Below are 22,758 nucleotides of genomic sequence, written 5' to 3' on the forward strand. Positions count from 1 at the left end.
TTCTATTTACTATCCAATACCACCAGTGAACCTACACATTTTCTGATTTTTATGTGTAATGTTCCCTTGTTTTTTTTCTCTCTACCATAGATTTTGAATTATGTTTTAGGCCAAAATCTTATCTTAAAACTATTGGAGACTAATATCTCAGTCACCAAATGTGTATTTGTCAGTATTTTGTGTGACACTCGGAATGACTGTTTACACCTTTATACAGAAATTCTGAAATTCACATTTTCCCCATTTAATGGAGCGAGAGGCTCCTCTCTGAGTTGAACAAGCCTTTAGTGCATCATGTGAATCGTGATGAGGCAGGTCCACCTGGAAGACTTGCAGTTTATCCTAGGACGAAGTCTCTGATCTGAGCATAGGAGACACTTTGAAAATGTTGGGCTGCCATTCAGTTTCTCTCAATTACACTGATGCTGACACACATTCAGTTCACAAAGTTACCAGCTGATTAGGGGGGTTGTGGTGTTCTTGTCCTAACATGTGCCTGAGGCGTTTTCCCATCCCTATCTAGAGGATAATGGGACTTACAGTAGCTTCACATTCTGTCAGTGTTTTTTTTCTTCTCTGTAATAAAGGGAAGGATAATAGATTAGGTTTGAAGGAGAAAAAGGGTGTGCTAGGATCTATTTGAGGAAGAACAATGTTCTCTCACTGACGCAAATGGTGTTCCATGGAGACCGTGAGTATATTTTGGTGCCATGGATTTTTTTTTCTTCAGTGGAGAGAGCTCAATCTCAATTCCTCCCAACCTGCTAGAGATACAGGGTAAGTGGGTAGAGTTTTTCAACCTGCTGGGCCTCATTAGAAATATTTTTTGAGTGAGCGGCAGTGTGAAGAAGCTGTAAAATGGAGGGAGGAGGTGGATTGCACCTCTCTCTTTAGGCTCTGAAGCTAATGGTTTCCTGTCATAAGTGGAACATATTCCTTCACACGCGGTTCTGTTCCACCTTTACCTGCCGCGGCCTCTCACTCTGAGCTGAGAGATTTTTAAGCTGCGCCAGAGTGCTTTACACATGGAAGGTTGTTTTCTTCCTCATGCGGTTCTCTCTCTCTCTCTCTCTCTCTCTCTCTCTCTCTCTCTGTCTCTCTCTTTTGCTTTTTCTTGGTCTCTCTCCCCCTCTTTCTAATTGGCTTCGTCTGCATTGCTGCAGCAGACAGAGAGCGCTTTGACATCGGCAGGGCCAACACTCTGTATTTTACTTGTAAGGGGCCTTGCGTCCGGCCCGTCTGTGCCCAACCTGGAATGTGTAGCTTCAGCTGTCTTGCCTGCTTGGTCAGCCGCCTGCCAAAAACCTCCTCCATTTTAAAAGTGAGAGCAGCCAGGGCCTCTCTAAACACGACTAGCTGTAAGCATTCTCGTGGAAGGCTACAGCTGATTTCGAGACGTTCGTGACCTGGGTAGTCTACTGAAAATATAAGATATGTCTGCCTGTCTGAGGTGCAGATGAGTTTTGCAGCTGTATCCTTCAAGCTACAGTTCCTTTTATGCTCAGTAATGGCTGCCGGCAGTTCAGTTTCTTACAGGAACAGGCATGATGCAAGGTTTTTCCATAACACTAAACAATGGACTATCATTAACTTTGCAAAATCGTGTTTCTGTTTGTGTTTACATGCACATACCTTTGCTGGAATGTGTGTGTGTGTGTGTGTGTGTGTGTGTGTGTGTGTGTGTGTGCCACATGTATTTCAGTGAGCTCTGTTGCCCATGGCTGCTTAGAGGCAGCTTGTTATTTTAACCTGGACTAGCCGGGCCCAGCGCACCTCTCTCTCGTAGGACTCCCGCTAGCCGTCCATATGAGCTCCATGCCCTAGACAAGGCCTGTCTTGTTACCCCACTCAATGGCGTGTTTTAGTTTCGAAAATATGCCAAGCAGATGGAGAGGGGGCCGGGGGCGGGTTTGAGGGTTGAGTCGGCCATCGACAAAAAGTATGTCTGTACATCCGTCTGTTTGTCAGAGTGTCTTTCGCTCTGCTTTAAAAAGAGTTTCAGGTGGTTGAGGCAATGTTTGTTTTTTTCTGTTTGATTTTGTGGAAGGCACAGTGCGCTAAATCTTCCAGTGGACCCACTTATTTTGGATAAATTTTGAAATTTGTTCAGAGAGGCATGGGTGCATCGTCTTACCAGGGCTGAACTCCAGCTGCAGACGCAAACACTAGACTTTGAAAAAAAAATATATATATATATGAAGGTGTATATTTTTTTTTATATTCACACCATTTTAGATGCTTAAGTAAACCTATTTTTCTAGGTTAACCTTTGTTCGATTTTTCCATTCAAGATTAAATGGAGCAGTGGTTACATTCTGCACCTGAAAGTAATTGCTACACCATTTAAGGTGGAATGGGAAATTTAAATAAGAAGTTCAGCTTCATTGAATTTCTCAAGTCATTTGTCTTATATGTGCATCGCGTGCAGTCATGCCTCTGACCATCAGATGCTGCTGAATTTGGAAAATATTACATGCATGCTTCAAAATGCATGACCTATTTTGTGCACAAAGCCATGATACTGTGGCTTCGGAAACAGGCATGAGAGGAAACAGAAGTGCTCTGGTTAGCCATGTTAGGCCATTACTTTATCTGCTGCCTATAAAACAAAGTGGACAGACAGAGGACAGTTAGAAGTGGTGCCACGTTTTCACTTTCGCTTGAAACGTGACTGAAACATCCATTACCTAGCTGTTCAGCCAAATGGGCTAACGTTAGCATGGTTTGCACTACTTGTACATTGTGTTATCTGCACTTATTTGTGGCTTACCAGTATAACAGTTATACAATAGTATAACAATAACCAAACTCAAACCTGATGAACAATTTCAACCGGTATACTGGATGAACCATGCTACACAATAGTGTAGCCCAGGGGCTGATGACTAAGTTAATCCACCCATGCAGAGAGTTATGTAGGGATTATCCTCGAAGGGTTACGTTGTTTTCCTTATGGTGTATTTTTTCTTCAGTGACTGAAGGAATGTGTCTTAAAGGCCCATATTGTGGAAAAATTCCCTATCTTTTTTAAAGTAAAGGAGTTTGATGTAGTATGTCAACACTGCTAAATGTCATTCACTCCAAAGTTTCTACAGTCCATATACAGAAACTAAGCTGCAAAAACAGCATATTTTGAATTCATTGTTTCTGTGATGTCATGAAAATAAACTAATTCACATACATGCACTTAGACAGTCTATAGCAGTTTAGCCCTGCCCATTTACGCCAAAATTATTAGGAGCATTTCAGTTCAGGCTGCTTTTCTCCGAACAGAGCAGCCAATCAGAACAGGGATATTACATATATATTTACGTTTATCAGGTCACTATATGGTTGAAGATCTAGCCATGTTGCATTACTTCACTGCAAGCATGTGTGCATGAGAGAATAAACATTTCTGGCCAGTAAGATAAAAAAAAACAAGCATTGTTGTTCATTCCCCATCATTTCCCAAAACCATTCACTAACAGTGCTTTTTCTGGTAATAGAACCAGAATAATAACTAAAACATCTTACAATTTCAGTACAAACAGTTAGTGGCAAACCTGTTTTATTAGAGCTAGGCCCTCATTTTAAGCCATAAATGTCAAACCTCTGCCAGACCATAAGGAAAAAACCTTTTTGATAATGCTAACTTCTGCTAGCATCCCTATGGGATTCTAGTGGTTTGTTAGCACTCTTGGCCATTCTAGATTAAACACAGATATTTTACAGCTTCTAAAAGACATTCCATGTTTTCCTTGAAGGTTGTGTCATACAAAGTAGCATATATTTTACCTTGTAGCATTTTCTTAGTGACTCTTTCAGCAGTGAGGCCTGGTAGAGAACTACTACCGCTGTTTCCCATTTCTGTCTGTGGCTTCCAGAAGCCACAGACAGAAATGGTTGGTTTTCATCACTAAATTGGTCCTGTCTGTGGAAGTGAGAACATGATTTGTTTATTCCTCTGTCACTTTCTAATTTTGCTGATGGTTGACCTAATGCCTTAGGACTTCTCTTCAGCTCCAGAAGTCCTAACCAATAGGAGAGATCACTTAGTTATATCTACCTGGAGAAAAATGTTTCAAAAATGTAACCTTAATAATTTTGCTTCTATCCAAAACTTAATAATGAAAGAAGAGCTGTAATACTTGCAGAGTTTAAATACAAGCATGATTCTACTGAATAAAAATGAACTAAACATTACAGACATACATTTTTTTAGTTCCCAGAAATCATTAGGCCTTCTCTGAAAGCCTATAAAGCCCTGGGGGTTCCCCTCTGGAAACAACAAACTACAGTCCACCAAAAATGTCCACCAACAAATGCTAATGTGCTTGCTTGGCATTTTCTCTTCCGAAAACTGCTTTCACTGTTTCCAGCTTTTCCAGCTTTTAATGCGGGTGGCTATGCCGTTGCGTATATAATTGCTTGTGTAATGGCAAGGCACACAGCTGGTAGCGTTTTCAGCCTGTTGTTAGTTATCGAGCATGTGAAACTCAGTGTGTAGACACCTGGGTAAAGTGCATAAGTCAGCTAACTTTAAGAAGCTGATTCTGCTGCCAGCTGTGTGTTATATGTGAAAAGTTGCCCCCCGACAGGTATATCCGGGGCTAGTGTTGACTCAAACCCACTGTGCTCTCCCTTCCACGCACCCCCTGGTCACTGAGATGCAGGAGGAAACAGTGGCGTCTAATGTGATGAGTGCAGTTATGACATGGCCGCCTTTTCTTATACTTTCCCCAGTAAATGAAGTGGCTGTAATTGGTTGGTCTGTGCTTTAAATATGAAAGAAGAATGACGCAGCGACTGAAAATTGCCTGAATACATTCATGCATATGAAATGCATGAATACATGCATTCTTTATGCAGTTGGGTAGTTACGATATGTGTGTTGATATTCATTTTTTCAGATACGGGGGTTGCCAGACACACATTGTGAATCAGATACAGTTAGATTTTATGCTGTTAAATTATTTGTGATATTAGACATACTGACAACTTAAAATGGTTCCACTGTTCTGTTGCAAACACTGATACTCCGAAGAGAGAACTGGAAAAATAAGAACATTTTCCCATGTGCTGCAACTTAAACTGTTTAGACTTTATTCCACCTATTTTTTAAATTACATTTCTGAGCAATTTTATGACGTAAACAGTCATTCAGAGTGGTTTTATGTGAAATGGTTCATTGTAGACAAACCTGCCAACTCAGATCTCTTTACAGTGGTGGTGATAAAAACAAATATAACCATTTTATCTACTAGCCAAAATGACCAGTTAACCTACACGTGTCTTTTGAGTTGTTAAATGTAATGTTAATGATGGTAAAAGGACTATTGTACCTTATAACACCCTGCATGTACCACCATGAATGGATTTTTAATGTACGTTTTATGCAAAAACCTATCATAAGCAGTGTCTTAGGTATCAGGCAATGTACTCGTAACCATGTCATGTAATAACTTTCTGTGAGGGAGCTTTTAGTGGCATTAAACTCTTTGGATGTCTGGTTCTTATCACCACTGCTATGAACAATTCTGACTCTACAATGGAGTATTTCATGTCAAACCACTCTGAATGACTTTGTTTACTTCTTAACCATTTTATTAAGCAAAAATTTTGAGTAATGGGTTATGCTTTCACCAGACACCGCAGCCTGTTTAAGCAGTTGGAGCCCAATGAACGTTGGCATGTCTATTTTGCTTCTGTATGAAAACCAATCATGGTGAAAAAAACACACAATACAAATTGTATCGTGAAATTGGTGTGTGGTTACAAATCTAGAGTGCAGTGTGTAAGCCGTAGCGCCTGGACACGGACTAGTCTCTGACTATGAGAAATTATCTGTGAGTTTCGGATTGTTGCCAGTGCACAGTGTGATTTAATCCAGACCTGCACTTAACCTCTGTGCAGCAAAATTGTTTTATGCCATTTTAACAAGCAATGGGTGTGCTTTATATAAGCCTGATTACTGCTCATTGTGTGTTAAATGCATTATGAAGCCATTGTGCAGATTGCTTTGTGTTTAGCACTGCTTCAGTGAGATCACAAATATTGGCTAGGCTGATATGATCGGCTGTTACCGGGGTCGCAAAGATATATCAGTATCAAAACTCCCTCTGATATGTGAGCCCTTGCTTAAATAACAGTATATGTGACATTTTTTAATAAAAATCATATAAGCATGGTATGGTATTGTTTGATGTCCTGTATTAAAATACAGGAGTCACTAAAAAGTGGATAAAGCATAGTTTGGCTTTTTAATGTAAAGTGTTGTACAAATAAAAATAGAAAACAAAGTGACTAACAATCCAAAAAAAGGTGGAATGGTTAATTTATGGTTTTTCACTGGAGGGGCTCATTTAATGGCTCATATTCTATTTTAATGAGCGGACACCTCTCATATGAAGAAAACTGTTTACAGAGACTGCAGAGCTAAAAGACACAACATACTCACATCTGTCACAGTAATACGGGCTGAACTGGTACTTCTGAAAGCAAAATGTTCACCAAAAGATAGGCAAAGTGCATTTTAAACTATTATTTAATGCGTAGATAAAATTTCATGACACTGAAAAAAACCTTTCTATAGTCATTCAGTTTCTGAGAAAATTTCAAGTGATGACATGAAAATGCAAAAAAAGTTTGTTTTTTGCCACCCAGCAGCTTTTTTCCTTCAAACTCACTTCTGGTTATTCAGAAAGGCTGTAGTCTTTTCTGGACATCTCTCTCTGTAAGGGCTAAAATTGTCAGGTGATGCTAAGTATATGTTTAAATGTGTTCCTTTCTTGAAAAAATGTAGGTTTCTAATGTAGGTTTTCACTACACCATTTTTGTCAGATCTGTTGAGCCCTCTACACAGAAAGCTTATGATGGTTGCGCTACTAGTTTATGTTGATCAGATATTCAGATGTGAGTCTTGTTTCACTCTCTTATTACAGGATGCCTGCAAGTCTTTAAAATCGTAATGTTTCTGAAATTATGTACTAAAGGTCAAGTCGCAGATTTTTAAAGAAAACAATTAAGATCGCTTCATGCACACATTGATTTGAAAAGATTTACTTGCATGACAAAGGGGCATGCATTAAACTAATATTACCTGCTGTTGTACTAGAGGCAGGCGATATAGCAAAAATACAGTGTCACAATACTTCAAGAAGTCTTCACAATACATCATATGTCACAATATTTTATTATATTTACATCTAATGAGTTGGAGCAGCCAAAGCAGTAACATGATAAAAAAAACTATCAAAAACTATGAATACAGTGATTTGTATTGTACACACTGCACTGCATTAATTTCAATAAAACAGGACTTATTATCCACTTTTTGTGATCAAACATGCATTTGTGAAGTGTTTTTTAAGTACTGACCATGTCCACGATATGCTCAGAAAATCATACTGTCGAATAATTTATCATGATAACGATAAATATTGTCATATTGCCCAGCCATATGTGGAACTAGCATACACAGAGGCCTGTCGATGTGAATGTAAGTTACTTTGAAGACTTTCTTTTTGAGACTTTGTGCCTGCCAGAGGGCCTTGGCCATTTCAGGGGTTAATGGGGCAAACTGGCCTTTTAAAATTTTCAGTTTGAAATCAGTTGCCTATTTAAATAAAATTAATTAAATAAAGCACTACATCAAAAGTTGTCTACCAACAAACTTCTGGCTGTTTAGCATAATTATGCTGTGAAAGTTAGGTATAATTATAACAGCAGCATTCAATACATCAGGAGCGGGCTTATATTGTTTACGTCATAAAATTCCAACACAGATCTGCCAAAATGCAAACAATATCGTGTTTTGACCAACAATCGATTCCAGTCTTTGTGATTGTGCATCCCTAATGTTTGGTATATCGTCACTGCAAATTTGGCCTTAAAGTGGCATTAAAAAGTCTTTAAAAGTGTTAGGTTTAACTTCACCATGTCTGCAGACAACCTGTATAGTGGTTAAAATTTCGATTGAGGTAAGAGGATGAGGTCTTAAATTATGTTCAAAAGGGCAGTAATCGAAGCATAAAGGGCATCACAAAGCAAAGCCCATAAAGTGCTAAAAATGTAAAGAGATTGAAAGAGAGTTCATGTCCTGTGGAGATAAAAAGAAGCCTGCGTTTTGTGGACTACTGAGTGTGAGAGACGAGAAACACGTGCAGTGCATGCATGTGAATGGGAAAGCGAGAATCACTGTGTTGAGGATGAATTTTACCGGTTGGAATGTGGCATATTGAGCAAGGGAAAATGTGAAAGGAAGCTCTAAAGTGTTCTTCCCTCCAGCTTCATTTTTTACCAGCAAAACTTCTGCTTCATCAATCTCTGTTGTGGCTACACCTGCACCAGCTTTTCTGCATAACTCTGACCTACCATTGCATGTTTTCTGCAGTGGCCAGGTCTGGAGTCAGCCAGACCCAGGTTAAAAGAACACATACACACTCACACACCAGCCCTGGGATCAACCCTGTCTTTTTTTATGAAGAGCTCTGAAATTGGATGTTGATGGAATAAGAGTATATGAATTTAGCTTTCTGTTTTTAAAATTGAACACAAACTGATTTTTCAAATATTTCTGCATAATTAAATTGTTAAGATGTAAACAAAGTAATTCAGAGTGGTTTGTTGTGAAATGCTTCACTCTAGAGAAACTTAGCGAATCAGTGTGATGGTGATAGGAATCAGACATCTGAAGAGTTTAATGCCTCTAAAAGCTCCCTCACAGAAAGTTATTCCTAAGTCCAGAATTACTTGGAATCAATAAATTCTCCATTAGCTTCCATTAAAATGTAAGAATGTTTTTTTTTTACTTCTCTTTCAAATTTACCTTTTTGAAGATATACAAGGTTTTGTTCTGACAATGATGATAATGATTATAATTTGACATTATAGTTGATTAATACTGAATATGCACTTGATTTCTACATGAATCTTAAGTTGTATGGGCACCACTTCCTGTAAATTTTTGTGACACAATAAAATGAGTGTCACAAAAAGCTACTTTATTACAGCCAAGTTGGTAATAACTGTTATGTTGGATGTTATACAGAAAATATACCAGAACCTTGTTATAGGGCAGTACAACTTTCACGTTTACTTCATATTATAACATTATAAAGTGATGTTCTCATTCTCTTGTGTTGCCAGGCATTATAAGGTTATTATACATGTCATATAACACCTCATAAAAGCATTCATAAAGCATTTGTGAGTGAAAACAGGATTCATAGGAAGTGTTACTATTGTGTGTTGTGCTGCACAAAAGTCGGTAGCATGCCGACTGTCATTTTATACAAAAAGGCACAGCTAAATGAAGAGCATTTTAGATCAGTAACGGTAACCATGGCGCTTCTGCACTGCACCGACCATGTGTAGCATCATTTCCACATTGAGTTTTGCACCAACAACGACAGAGGGGCTAAGCAGTCACTGCTCTCAAAGCTTGAAGTTTGCTGTGCGTGCCACTAAAAGCATGCACAAAATACTCCAGCGGCATTTGTCACTCGCGCTCCACTTTGTTGCCATGGCGCGTGGCTTTTGGTATAAACAAGCTTGCGTTAGACTGATTTGTGCTGTTGAAATTGCACGTTCAGAGACCCAGAGCATGCAGAAGACAGCTAAGCTAGCCCGGTGCCTGAATATAGACATATTCTTTATTAAAATCCATGAAGTAATAAACAATGTTCAAGGTTTTGCAAACATGGCATAATTTTCTGTGTGTGCATCCTTATGTAGCTCAGAGCACAAACTGAGCAGCCAGTTTCTCTTTGATCTGTTTTTTACAGACAGGATTTTTGCATTTTTTGTTTACATTTTATTTCTGTAAATAATAATTTATTAAGCAATTTACATTGTTGTTAGTTTATACGTTTACAATAGCTGTTTATATTAATCTCTAAGCTGCTGTTACACATGTAAGAATTTGCGAAAAGTAGCTTGCTTAAGTACATCAGTAGTATACTTGGAGTATGTAGAGAATGTAGAGAAGTATTTTTTATGAAAGTACACCTAAATTGTACTATTCTGTATTGTTAAAGTAACACATTTAAAATGATACTTCAGTATGCTGTAAAGAAATACACTTGAATAAATGTATTTCTTAATATAATGAAGCAATTAACTGACAGTTTGTCATTATGCTAAATGTATTAAATAAAAGTAAATTTAAAAGCAGTGACTTTTAACGTGTCACGTAACGTAACATTTTAGTTGCAATATAACTATAATTAACCAGCAGTCAAGTATGAGTAGCAGTTACCCCCAAGAGTGTACACTTAGGCCCAATCCCATTTCACCCCTTGCCCTACCACTTAGACCTCTGTTTTGCACATTCACATGTAGGGTTAGGGTGTCCCAATTTTTGTTGAGATAGAGGGGCATGGCGAAGTGTTAGGGCTACATGGCCCTCCAAACGGAGGTTTTTCAGAGGCACACTCCAAACGGAGTGTTACGAGAAAAAAAGAAAAACCGGCAAGATGGCTGCACGAGCGACCAAAGAAACCCACAAATATTAGTATTTTCTCCGTTAAAAAATTACAGTAACCACCGTATTATCTTAGTTTAATGTCGTTTCAATGTATTAAGGTCGTTTTCTTCATAACAAGCATAAAAAACGCTAATATCATGCTAATGTTTCGGTAGCTAGCTAGCTAACTTTCCCGTTCCACCTTAAATAGTCTCGCAGTGTTGACGCCTGAAGCGCCAGAATGTAGCTAACTGCTGCACCATTTAAGGTGGAACGGGAAAATTCGAACAAGAAGCTGGCGAATAGCTGACTTCAGCGTCATATCACTGAAGAATTAGCGGTGGGCGATAATAAATATTTGTCTTATACCCCCTCTTTGAAAGCATATGATGCCCTAAATGTAACTAAAGCCCCGCAGCGAGGTCGCTAAACCTTTCCTTCTCTGCTATCACTGAAGACGGGCTGGGTCGCCTACAGAGCACCGCTAGTAGCCTGTTAATGAAGCATTGTTATTTATTTGTCCCGTTTCGTAGGGCAAGATTTCAACCACTACCCCTTGTAACTCAGTTTAAAGGGGTTAGGGTGACACTTGAAAACAAGGGGTAGGGGTAAAAAGAAGAAACGAGATTGGGCCTTAAAGTGTGTTTTGTATATAGCATAGTTTGTGTCTTAAAATTACTCAAGTTTACTTAAGTAAACTTCCAGTTTAGAACAGAAAAGCATTTGTGGGCATAGAAGATGTGTTTGGCACTGAAATCCTAATTTAAGTGTGCATCTTTACCTGGTACTAAATCAGTGTTGTGATTAATAAGATGAAGACAGATAATTAATTCACACTTAGTGCAAATATACCATTTTATTAAGCCAGAGGATTGTTTTTTTGAGAGAAGATCATTTGATGGGTCTTAATTTTATAACTTTGGTTAAAGCTAACACATACTGCCATTTATGCATTACATGCGTACAGTTTACTAATACTAGCATACATTTCAGCGAGTAGCTCTATTTATCTTCTTCCCTTCATCCTGTCTGCTGCTCTTCTTCTGTAGTCTTGACGGAGGCTTGTATTTATAAGTCGATAGTTCTGCAGCACTTTGCAGTTGTTCTCATCTGTGCTGCAGAATGCCATAATATGCTGTCAGAGTGAAATTTGTGAAGAATACAGTGGAAGCGTGCAGTCTTTTCCAGCTGTGGGCTTTGCGTGCTGTGTAGACTGTGGGGCCTAACCCCCTCCCCCACTCGTTTCCCTCCCCCATTCCTCCCGTCCTTGCCTCCCTTGTAACAGAACATCTGACATTTCAAACAAACGTGGAAGCAGACAGCCTCGTCAAATAAACACAGCACGGCTGCTCTGGCTGCGCTCTCTCAGCCTGCTGGCTCGACCGAGCAGCCTCGGCTACAGAGCAGCTCAGCTAGTAACCCAGTTTATCAGCCACCTAGCACGAGCTGCATTTCTGCATTTAAGGCTCTCTTTGGACAGATTGGTCATTAACATTCATATAGAAATATGGTATGTTGTGTTGCTTGCAGGGAATGAGGCTTTGACTACCTGAGCTACTTAATAATCAACATCTATTGTCAATGTTTATGGCACAATTGCATTGATTTAAACATATGGCTCGTCTTCAGTTAGTATAGCTAATACTGCATATGTCATTATGGCTGCTTGTTACGAGCTATATACAGATGCCTGATGAGGGCCGCAGTTTAGCTCCATTAACTTCCTTTATTTGTTTATTCATTTATTTGGTAATACTGACCATGTCGAGATGAAATCATGTATATTGTATGCATGACTAGCATTTCTCATCCATTCTTATCTGGTTTCAAGTAGTGGCTAATAATAACCTACAAGTGCGCTGAAATAAGTAACACTTAAACAGAAAGCGCTCCTGTAAACTCGTTCCGTCTAACAAAGAAATTTGTTAGGTGTTTGTTTCATCTGGGTTGTTAGTTTATGTGTCATCCAGACTGAAACGCTTTGCTTTTATTTAGAACAGCTGTCAAATGTGGTGACCCATGTAGTCAGCTGTTGCCTACAAGGAGAAGTAACTGAAACAAAATACTCCATATTACATATTCAACCTACAGTGCCTTGCTTTTTTAATGTCAGCAATGGATTTGGTCTGTTTCAATTTGTTACAATTGTGCAGTCATTTATTGATTTATGCTGTAAATGTTAACAAACTCAAGAAGGGTGTTTAAAAGCAAACTGTGTTTAACACAGTCACTCTGAGCAGCTGAGCCACAACAATTTTACCCCCATTCACCACATCATCTGGGTACTGGATCAGTTGTACTGCTGTCTTGATTGTTAACATACTTTCCTCGGGGGAAAATGGAGCGTTTGCTCTTATATGAGCAGATACTGCTGATCAGCTTCTGTTGAAGTTCTAATACACATACTGATCTTCTGTGAAGGATCTAATGCATGGTCATGAGGTAACAAAGGTAACAAAAGATAATGCATAGTTGCCTGACTGTTTATAGATGGACAAACTCGAGGAACTTCAGGGGCTCCTGAGTGGTGTAGCCATTTAGCCATTTGAATGTTTACCCCAGCAACAGGGGGTTGTGAGTTTGAGCCCCAGTGATGCCACAGCCATCCGTAATTGGAAGTGCCAGAGGAGAAAATGCCTGGTGGGATAGAAAGCTAGTGGAGAAATTGAGTATGCAGGATTAACAAATGTGAGGAAAAGTAGAAGAACTTTTGAATTACAACTAAAAAGTCAAGTGTCCTCAGGTGAGTTAACACAAGCAAAGCTATGTAATATGTTACCTTATGATTTGAAGTTATGATGTTTTCTCCCATTTTGCAGTGGCTCATGGCCACAAAATAAACATTATATTAAAACTGAAAGTAGTAAGTTGTAGATACGTCTATATTGGGGAGAATATAAAGGAAAAAAAGAAAGACACTTCATTCACCAAGCTTGGTTGAGGTTTCTTTGAATCCTCTTTCAACACGCTTGCAATCATCAGATTCATCTGCTCAGGGAAGGGGTCTGAAGCATACCTGACAAATGTTTTTCTGTATTTTGCATGCAATTACATGTTTCCACCAGAGAGGTCTTTAAATCCCTGAATCTAACATAGTGCAGAATAATGAATATACAAACCTGGTGCTACATAATTTGGCCAAGATTTCATTTGCAGAATCTTTTGCAGACCATCGTCATCACAGTTTTAGCGTGTTTTTCCTTTTTAATAAGTCTCTGAAGAAACAGGATTATTTCTTAAAGGACCTCTGTTATAAACAACTGAATTTTCCTCACTTTTTTCGATCAAAAGACTTTGATATAATATATAAACATTAAAGTTAAATGTTAATGTTTCACAATGTACCAGTCCAACATGTTTGCATAGATTGACCTATTCAGCACTGCCCATTCATGCTTAAGTTATAAAGAGTGTTTCAGTCCAGACAGCTTTGTGAATGAGGCAATAGAGGTCATTTGCATATATCAGTCTTAAAGGCACAGTAACAAAACCACACAAAATTGTAAAATGGACTTGGTAAAGGAACTGAAATATTAAAACTATGTAGGATTTGGGACCTTTAAGAGATTTGCACAAGCTTTTGACTTTCTGTGCCCTGCCCAGGTGTTACTGGCAGTTGCAGAACCTTGTGTAATGAGGCCTGTAACTGATTACTATGCTTGATGGTGTCATATTTGGAGTATGGGGTGTGTACAATCTGCTCAGAGTAAGGAAGGGCAGTAGAACTGTATGTGGTGTGTCATTTAAGTGTTTTTACCCTTACTACTAAAGTTCTTTCTTTCCCTTTCCTCTGCACCAAGCTTTCACACTTCTCCCTCGAACAGAGCTTAGTAAACACACACACGCTGGGAATTTGTGCTTATCTGGGTCACATATGAGTGTGTGACGTTAGTTGGTGTTGGTTAGGGCCGACACACACACACACACACACACACACACACACACACACACACACACACACACACACACACTCGTATCTCTGTAATAGCGGAGGGGATCATACGCACTGAAACTTTTGCGTCCTGAGTGGAGCCCAAACTCAGAATGTGCAGAGCTGGAAATTCATGTCAGCTATGATCAGGGGTGGAAATGGCCTGGTTTTACTGCTTTTTTCATCATAGAATGTTTCAAGAAATGTATCCTTGTGAAAGAAAAAGGCACCTAAGTGTGCTTTTCAAAAGTGCATTTATTGGGAAAAGTACATATTTTTAATGTTTGCACTTTAATACTTACTTCAATACATACTAAGTATATTATTTTGGTATATTTCCAAGGTATGACATGTTAAGTGTATTTAAATTGTAATTAAGCTAGGATTAAATACATATAAAATGCTTTTTTTCAAACAACTTATGTTGCACCTAAGTCGATTTAAGTGTAGGCATAAATGTTATTACAATTGGAATACATTAAACTGTTGTACTGGGATGTAGCACTTCATACTGCAACTAAAATGCAATTAAATGCATTTTAAATCAAATTTCATTATCTTTAAATACACATCAATATTTAAGTATACTTTTTGAATCAAACATAAGTATACACTTAAATATTATTAAGAACAATTAAACACAACTTATAGCTACTTCAGTCATATTAATGTTTAAATGCATCTTCTGCATCTGTCTACAGATGCTTTTCTGTTTAAAACTGGAATCATATTGCAAAGAATTTAACTTGAATAACTGTTATGACAAAAATTCTACTACACATGAAACATTTTAAATGTATACGCTTGGATGTACTGACATCTATATTTGATGACAATTTAGTCAGATTTGTATTGAAGGTAAAATGCAAGTACAGTGTATTAAAGCACACTTTTAAAGTCACTGCTTTAAAATATACCTCTAAATAATGCTCATTGAATTAAATATACTTTTGTTTAAGTTTGCTTTACTATGTTAAGAAATACATTTATTTCCTTACAGCATACAATTGAAAATGTGTTACTTTTAATAAAATACTTCACAAAAGACAGAAAAGTGTATTTTAGATGTATTTCCATAAAATACATTAAAAGAAATAATATACTTGTAGTATACTTAATTTACTTCAAGAATATTGTATATGTACTTCAGCATGCTTCTTTTTCACACAGGGAAGTTTTTTTCTTGAAGCTTAATGTTACTTCCTTAAATCAGCAGTTAGGGTTGGAAAGAAGACACCAGGAATTCATCCATTCAGAACAGTTTCATTGTAACATAAACCTATTTATCCATTTAATTTGTAAAATCTATAGAGAGGAAAATTACTACTCTCTCGCTCTCTCTCTCTTTCTGTCTCTCTCTTTTTCTGCCTCTTTCTTTCTCTGCCCCTCTCTTTCTCCTTCGTGCTCTCTCCCTCCTTTCACTCTCATATCTTCCTTTCTTCTTCCTCTTCTCTCTCTCCTTCTCTCTTGCTCTCTCTGTCATCTCACTCCATTATCTCTCTTTCGCTCCTCTTCTTCTCCTTCTTCTTGTTTCTCCCTCCTCCTTCTCTGTCCTCTCACTTTCTCTCTCTCAATTTCTTCACTTCTGTCTTTCTGTCTCTCTCTGTCTCTCTCTGTTTCTGTCACTTGCCCCTACTCTCTCTCTGTCTTTCTCTCTTTCCCTCTCTGTCTCTCTCTCTCTCTCTCTCTCTCTCTCTCTCTCTCCTTGTCTCTTACCCCTCTCTCTGTCTCTCTGTCTCTGTCTGTCTCTTTCCCTCTCTCTGTCTCTCTCTCTCCCCTTCTCTCTTTACTCTCTCTCTGCCCCCACCCCCAAGCTCTGACTGTTATTGGATAAGTTGTTGTGGACGTGTATTTTACTCAGAAGCAGAGGAGGATGATGTTGTCCTCTCATTCCAGGAAATGCTTTTTTGTTTGTTTTTCTTCTCTCTGAGGCTGATCTTTATTATAAATTTATTAATAAACCTTTGTTTTTTAAATAGTTTACAGATCAGGGCCATCGCTGTTTCTCTGTATATCCGTTATGCATTTTGTGCAAATCTGGCATGTGTCTCTCAGTGTCCGAAACCTGGTTGCTAAAAATTTATTTGCAGTATTATCCTTCCAGTGTTGTGTGGTCTCAAAAAAAACTTAGCTTTTCTAGCATTCACACACACACACACACACACATATATATATATATATATATATATATATTGGTGTGGGAGTGGGGATTTAAAAATGGTCAAATTTTGTAAATGACCCTTCTCTGTTTCTGATACATAGACAAGTGAAAATCATTACTGCTACGGTTTGTTTGAGCAACGTGGATTGAAAATGCAAAGACTCGTTGTAGCTACATCCACCCACTGACGTCACCAAGCTTCTGCCTCGTTCCTCTGCCTTTGTGCCTCAGGATGACTAACTAAGAAGACTCTAAAAACAATGCAAGCAATGCTAAAAAAATTCAAACCAGAAACACGTGTTGAATGCAGAAAAAGTGTCCTGGTGTATTTAACACTCGGCAAAGACCGCCGTGGCCGAGGACAGCTGTTGGGAAGAGAAGAAACACCATAAAACAGCCGTCACTACAATCACTAACAACCTCCAAGTTCTAGGAACAGTCGTCTGTTTGCAGAAATAAACGGAACGCCAAAAGATGTAAAACTCTATTCATCAAAAACCTAAAGGCCAGAAGGTACAGAAATGAGTCAGAGGATTTATGATTAAAAAGAATGACAATAAACATTAACCGAAAAGGCAGAAAGGTTAAAGGATACAACATCAGCACATTTTTAACCCTTAGAAGTCACACCTGTCAACCAACGATGTTAATAATTTCTCAATACGCTCAAAAATTAGCTCATTTTAAAACGGGAATTTCTGACGAACTGGATTTTAACCTTTATAATTATAACTGTATGTATAGAGCACTTCGTTTTAATTATGGTGGCAGCTGAAAGAGGTTTACAGACAGGTGATAACGTCTAACAGTTATAAAGTAATTACAGTTGAGTTTGATTTCAGCTATTATTGTTCTAGCTTCTGTTTGGTTACTGTAATATATGACAAAAGGTTAAATAAATAAAAGGTAAGAGTACTGTTTTAAACTCACATGAAGCAGTGACATAGCTTAAAAAGATCATAGTAGAATATACAAAATGAGAGGGATTACATTTCAGAGGTACAATGGAGTCCAAAAGTCTGAGACCACTTTGAAACTAAAACTAAACTTGAAAATAAACAACAATAAACAACTTTTTTTTGAAAAAAAAAGTTGAAGATGACAAGTGATGACAAGTAAACGATGAAGGAATATTGAAGATTCTCCACTATTTCTTTTTCTTTTTTTGCACAAAAAGGTCTTTTTTTAATCCTACTAAAGCTCATTGTTCGGGTGGATTTAATCTACTCATCAGTGGCTTTTGTACAAACTTGTGGAGTCTGTGCCAGCTTAAGTGCACTCTAAAGCAAAAGGCAAAAGAAAGACGTCAAAAACTAAAAAATTCGGTTAAAATTAAAATTGTTATGCTGATAATAGAATTTATAATAAAAGTATTTCTATTAAATTAGACAATAATGCAAAATAGAAGCATTTCCGTTTGTTGTCTCAGACTTGTGGGCTCCACTGTATGTTTTCAGATGTTCCTTTAAAGTACAGAGTTTGACTGTCTTATAAAAGATGGAATTGAGTTCCATAGTTTAAAAGCATAATAACAGAAAGATGCCTCCCCAGGTTTTCTAAAAAAAGTATGCAGGGTATTTACAAAAGGTGACTATCTGCAGATCTAAGATTGTGTACTGGAATATAAATAAAAGCCATATTTGGGTAGGATTAGTTTATCGGGGGTTGGGGGTCTCTGTAAAAAGAAAAATTGCACATCTTAAGTGTGATAAAACTCATACATCTGGATGGCAGTAAAATTAGTGCAGGAGACGCGAGTTTGGACTATAATTTCTATGAACCTGGATGTTTGCATCACACGTGGTCATATGGTCACACTATATTCATGTGAAAGGTTGATGATTTTGTGTATATAACATAATGCTTGGATGATATTTTATCACTGTCTATGTATATAAAATGCTTCATACCTGTAGCTGCCATTATACTCGCCCCTTTAATCTGCCTGTGAGGTCTTGCTTTTCTGATTCACTTTGCTCTTTTTGTTACTGGTAATGCTCACCCAAAGTAGAGAGGATGGAGACAAAGTTCTTCCACCCAGACCAAGTAAATGGTTGAAAAACTTGTTTTCGATTGATAGGCGTGCTACAAGACTGAAAACAGCGAGTAGCAGCAGTCAAAAAATGTTTTTATTTCCAACCTGATGTAACATCTACCTGGAAAATCCACCAAATGACAAATTTTGTATCTCCACAGAACTAAAATCATGAGACAATCACTGCGCTTGGCTTAATTTTTCCCAGGGAGGATGTAGAAAAACACGGATATGGCCGATCTGGACAGAAATATAATTACAGAGGACCACCTGTAAAAGAGGAAATTACTGTATGTTGATTTAATCTCATCGAACAGAGCAGAAAAGACATTCTGTGGTGTACGCATGTGTTTTAAAGCCCCCTAGCGCTTCAGAAACTAGAATAGAACTAATAAAACAAACAAAGAAATCTGTCCTAAAACGTAAAAGCAGCCAGTGCAGTTCATTCAGAAAACAGGGGTATGTTTGTATGTAGAAACATAGATATTTTATTATGATTTTAAGCATGGGTATTTCAGTATGATACTGAATGTAAATATAATATGTATCGTCACTGTCCAAAAAAAAAAACAGAAACAGAAAACAAAGCAACAAAAAGTATTTCCATTTTTCTACATCATTTGAGCGGAAAGGCACTTCATACTGTGTGAAAATTTCATGATGAACAGACAGACAGAATTGCTCCATAATTACTTGAAATAAAATCTTGATACATTAACATACATTTAAAGTTAAAGAATGTTTTTTTACCTCTCCTGTAAAAAAATTACATTTAAAAAGCATTTCAAAACAATAGCAGTTATTATTTGATCTGTATTTGATATTATTTGATCTGTTGGCTGATAGTGTTAACTTAATGTTAGCTGATGGAGATCAATGCAATGCACAGTGGATACATTTTTTACCAGCTTTTATAAACAAAGCTTTATAAACTGTCTGGTAAAGTAGGGAAGCTGAAGCCTGCAAGAGAATCTGGTCCTTTGGTAAAATGTGTTTGAATTACTACTGCAGGTGTCTGTTGATTTCAAATAATGCTGTAAATGGGGGCAGATATATGACTTGTACACTGGGAAAGCAACTAAACGTCCATAGGGCTTTGAGGGAAGTAGTTCAGAAAGTCTAGTGTCCCTACTCTCATAATTGCTGGCGCTTTTGAGCAAGGCATTTTAGCCCAAGCTGCTCCAGGGGCATTCCTGTTTCCTCTTCCAAATTTAATTGCAGTTTATTTGTAGTGTAATTATTACAGTAGACCTTGTCACAAAGCAGTTTTACAGAAACATGAGTCCAGTGAGCAAACCAAGCACAAGACTGGCAGGAGAAAACTGAGTGAGAAAAAGCGTGAGTGAGGAGCCAAGACTCTGTGCAGCACTGGAGAGTACAGTCGTCGGAAAGAGATGAAGTTTACATAAGTGGGATTAAACAGAGATACTCGGATTGTACAAAGGAAAGATGAGGAAGGTGAGATAAGCCATTGACTGATGTTAAACGTCTTCTAGTTCTGGGGAGATTATTGATATTCTTAGACTTGTACAGGATGTCAGAGATAAAGTAGCGTAGACAGTAGATGTTCACTATAAATAGAAGCCCAATACAGAAGACAACAAAGCATTCTTATTCTAATGCTTCTAATGCTTTTAGCATGCATCCTGGCTGAATGAATTCTTTCATGTTTATATTTTCACTCTCGTGAAGAACATGTAGCTTTGCTTGACTGCACATATAATTCTATGTAACTGTAAGCTCTAATTACTTCTATTAAAAGTCATCCTAGTATAAAACAAGTAACTTCAAAGCATTTTAATGACTTCCTGGTGGTATCTTATCGACCAACTCATGTCTTGATCTGGCCCTAGTTTGAAGCAGTTAAAACTACACTATGTAAGATTATTTTTGGTAAAAATGAAACAAGTAGCATTATTGAATCAGGGGAAAAACAAACACACTAAAATGTGGTGTTTGTTCGCTGTGGGTGACCCTGTAAAAAGACAGAGGTGTTGACTCTTTTGGACCATGTCGTATGTGTTTACCTATTAACGTCACATGCACAGGCTCAATAGAAGGTCCAGCTTAATGTTTAGGTCTAAAATGCATAATCAACATTGTGAAGAAGAAGATTTAATGACAGTAGTCATAGTCAGATAATGCAGTCATCCAATTCATCTGCTCAGGGAAGGGGTCCAAAGCACAACCAGTGTTACAAAATGTTCTTCCACATGTTGTGTGCAGTTACACATTTCCACCAGAGAGCTCTCCAAATCCCCATATCTCACAGTGTAACTTTACCATAATGATTAGGAGTCACTGAGGGAGCAATTTTGGAATAAAACCTCTGAGAGGGCTGAGTATCAGTTCAGTTTAATTGAAAGCTCATATTCGCCATAGCAGGAACGCAAGCAGTGCATGAAAATAGCTACAAAGTGATCATACAAGTCTGGTCTGGAGTCGTTTTGGTGTCTTAATAGACGGTAGTACAGCCATGGTAGGCTGCTTCAGGCAGTAGCATGAGCTCACAAACAGCTGAACAAAGAACCAAGCATGTTGTCAGGTCAGTTTGTACATGGTGACCAACATGGTCATGAGGGCTTCTTGAGATATCAGCATTCCTCCATTCCGCCACCAGGAAAAAATGTGTGAGAGAAGCAGGAGCCCCAACGTCTCAGTTTCCTTCGTGTTTGTGAAACCCCAGATCTTCACCTGTATCTGAAAATAAAAGTCCCAAGCAGTGACAAGTAATTCTGCAACTGGGCATTTTGTGAGGAAACTTTGCCCCCTGTTTATAACTCTGTGTATTGTTAAACAGTTTGAGTTTAAGTAATTTATAAATAAGTTACTTTTTTATTTTTCAGTGTTCTTCACTTCTTCAGCAAGTAAACTCAACCAGCATAATAATTTTATTATATTATTATTAGAATATGATATTATTACTATATTATTCTAATTATTATTTTATAAATTATTATAAATTATTATAAGAATTTTTAATCGTTTCAACTGAGCTGGCAGTAATCTACTTTTTGAAGTTCTGTTCACTCTCAATTTAGTTAGATTAACTTGAATCAGCCTAGTCAGGTTAACCTCTCATTTAAATGTGCTTTGCTGCAACAGTTAATCTGTGTGCAGTGAACTGGCATCGACTGTGAAACAACTGCAGTGTTTTAAATGGATTGTTTCATACAGAAATTAACAACTGCCCAATTTGCCCCTTTCTTCATACAGTAACTAAAAATGGATATGATGAGTTTTTGAAAACTCAGATGGCTTCAGACCAGTCAGACCGTTCAGAAACTGTTTCAGTGGTATTCACCAATTAATAGCATTAATAGCTACAGACTGAACTGGTAAACCTGAATACAAAATGGTGAGAATAACAAAAACCTGTAAAATGCATCCAAACTTAAGATTTTAGCATGAGAATATGCTGTGACAAAAAAGTAACATTATGTGAAGGAGAACTAATGAAAAGATAGAAAAAGAAAAAAAAAAGGTATGTCAGTGTTAAGTTTGTTCCATGCAGAGGTGGTGTTCATGGTTTTTTTCACTTAGAAAATCCAAAAATGTCCTTTCACCAGGGGTCATACTTTTTGGTTTTCGATCCGCATTCGGTTATTGGTCATTCAACATTCTGTTTCAATTTATATTCTCTTATTTCAGTCCTTATTCTCAGGTTTTAAAAAAATATATATGTACAGTGTTCTGTAGGCTTGGACACCTTCGTTTTGGACTTTTAGATAAGAAGAAAGCTTCTTCTCAAGCTACTGTGCAGCAGGACCGTCTATTTATGGCAGGCCACACAGCCTCCTCATAATCCATACTGAAAACTTGGTGAAATCTGCATTGTTCCACATCTTTTTAGATTTCCTCATCCCAACCACCTTAAGAGGGATTTTCAGTTGTTTTTCACGGTGGATTTCTGCATAGTTCAGTCACTGAGATGTAAACAGAAGTATTCAAAGTAGTTTTGAGTGAAATGATGCATTGTAGAGAAACTTACTTGCTCTGATTTCTTTACAGTGGTGCCAATAGGAACCAGTGGTCGCAATGTCAACCATAATGCAAAAAAGGCCATTTTATTTTCTGTCCGTAATGTCTTCTGAGTTTTTTCAGGCAAAGTTGATAATATTAAAACTGGTACTATTTTGCCTTACAACACCCTGCATGTTTCTCTCTGCCTAAAGGGATTTAAA

The sequence above is a fragment of the Colossoma macropomum genome, unplaced genomic scaffold (genome assembly GCF_904425465.1).
Source record: "Colossoma macropomum unplaced genomic scaffold, Colossoma_macropomum, whole genome shotgun sequence".
Lineage (NCBI taxonomy): Eukaryota > Metazoa > Chordata > Actinopteri > Characiformes > Serrasalmidae > Colossoma > Colossoma macropomum.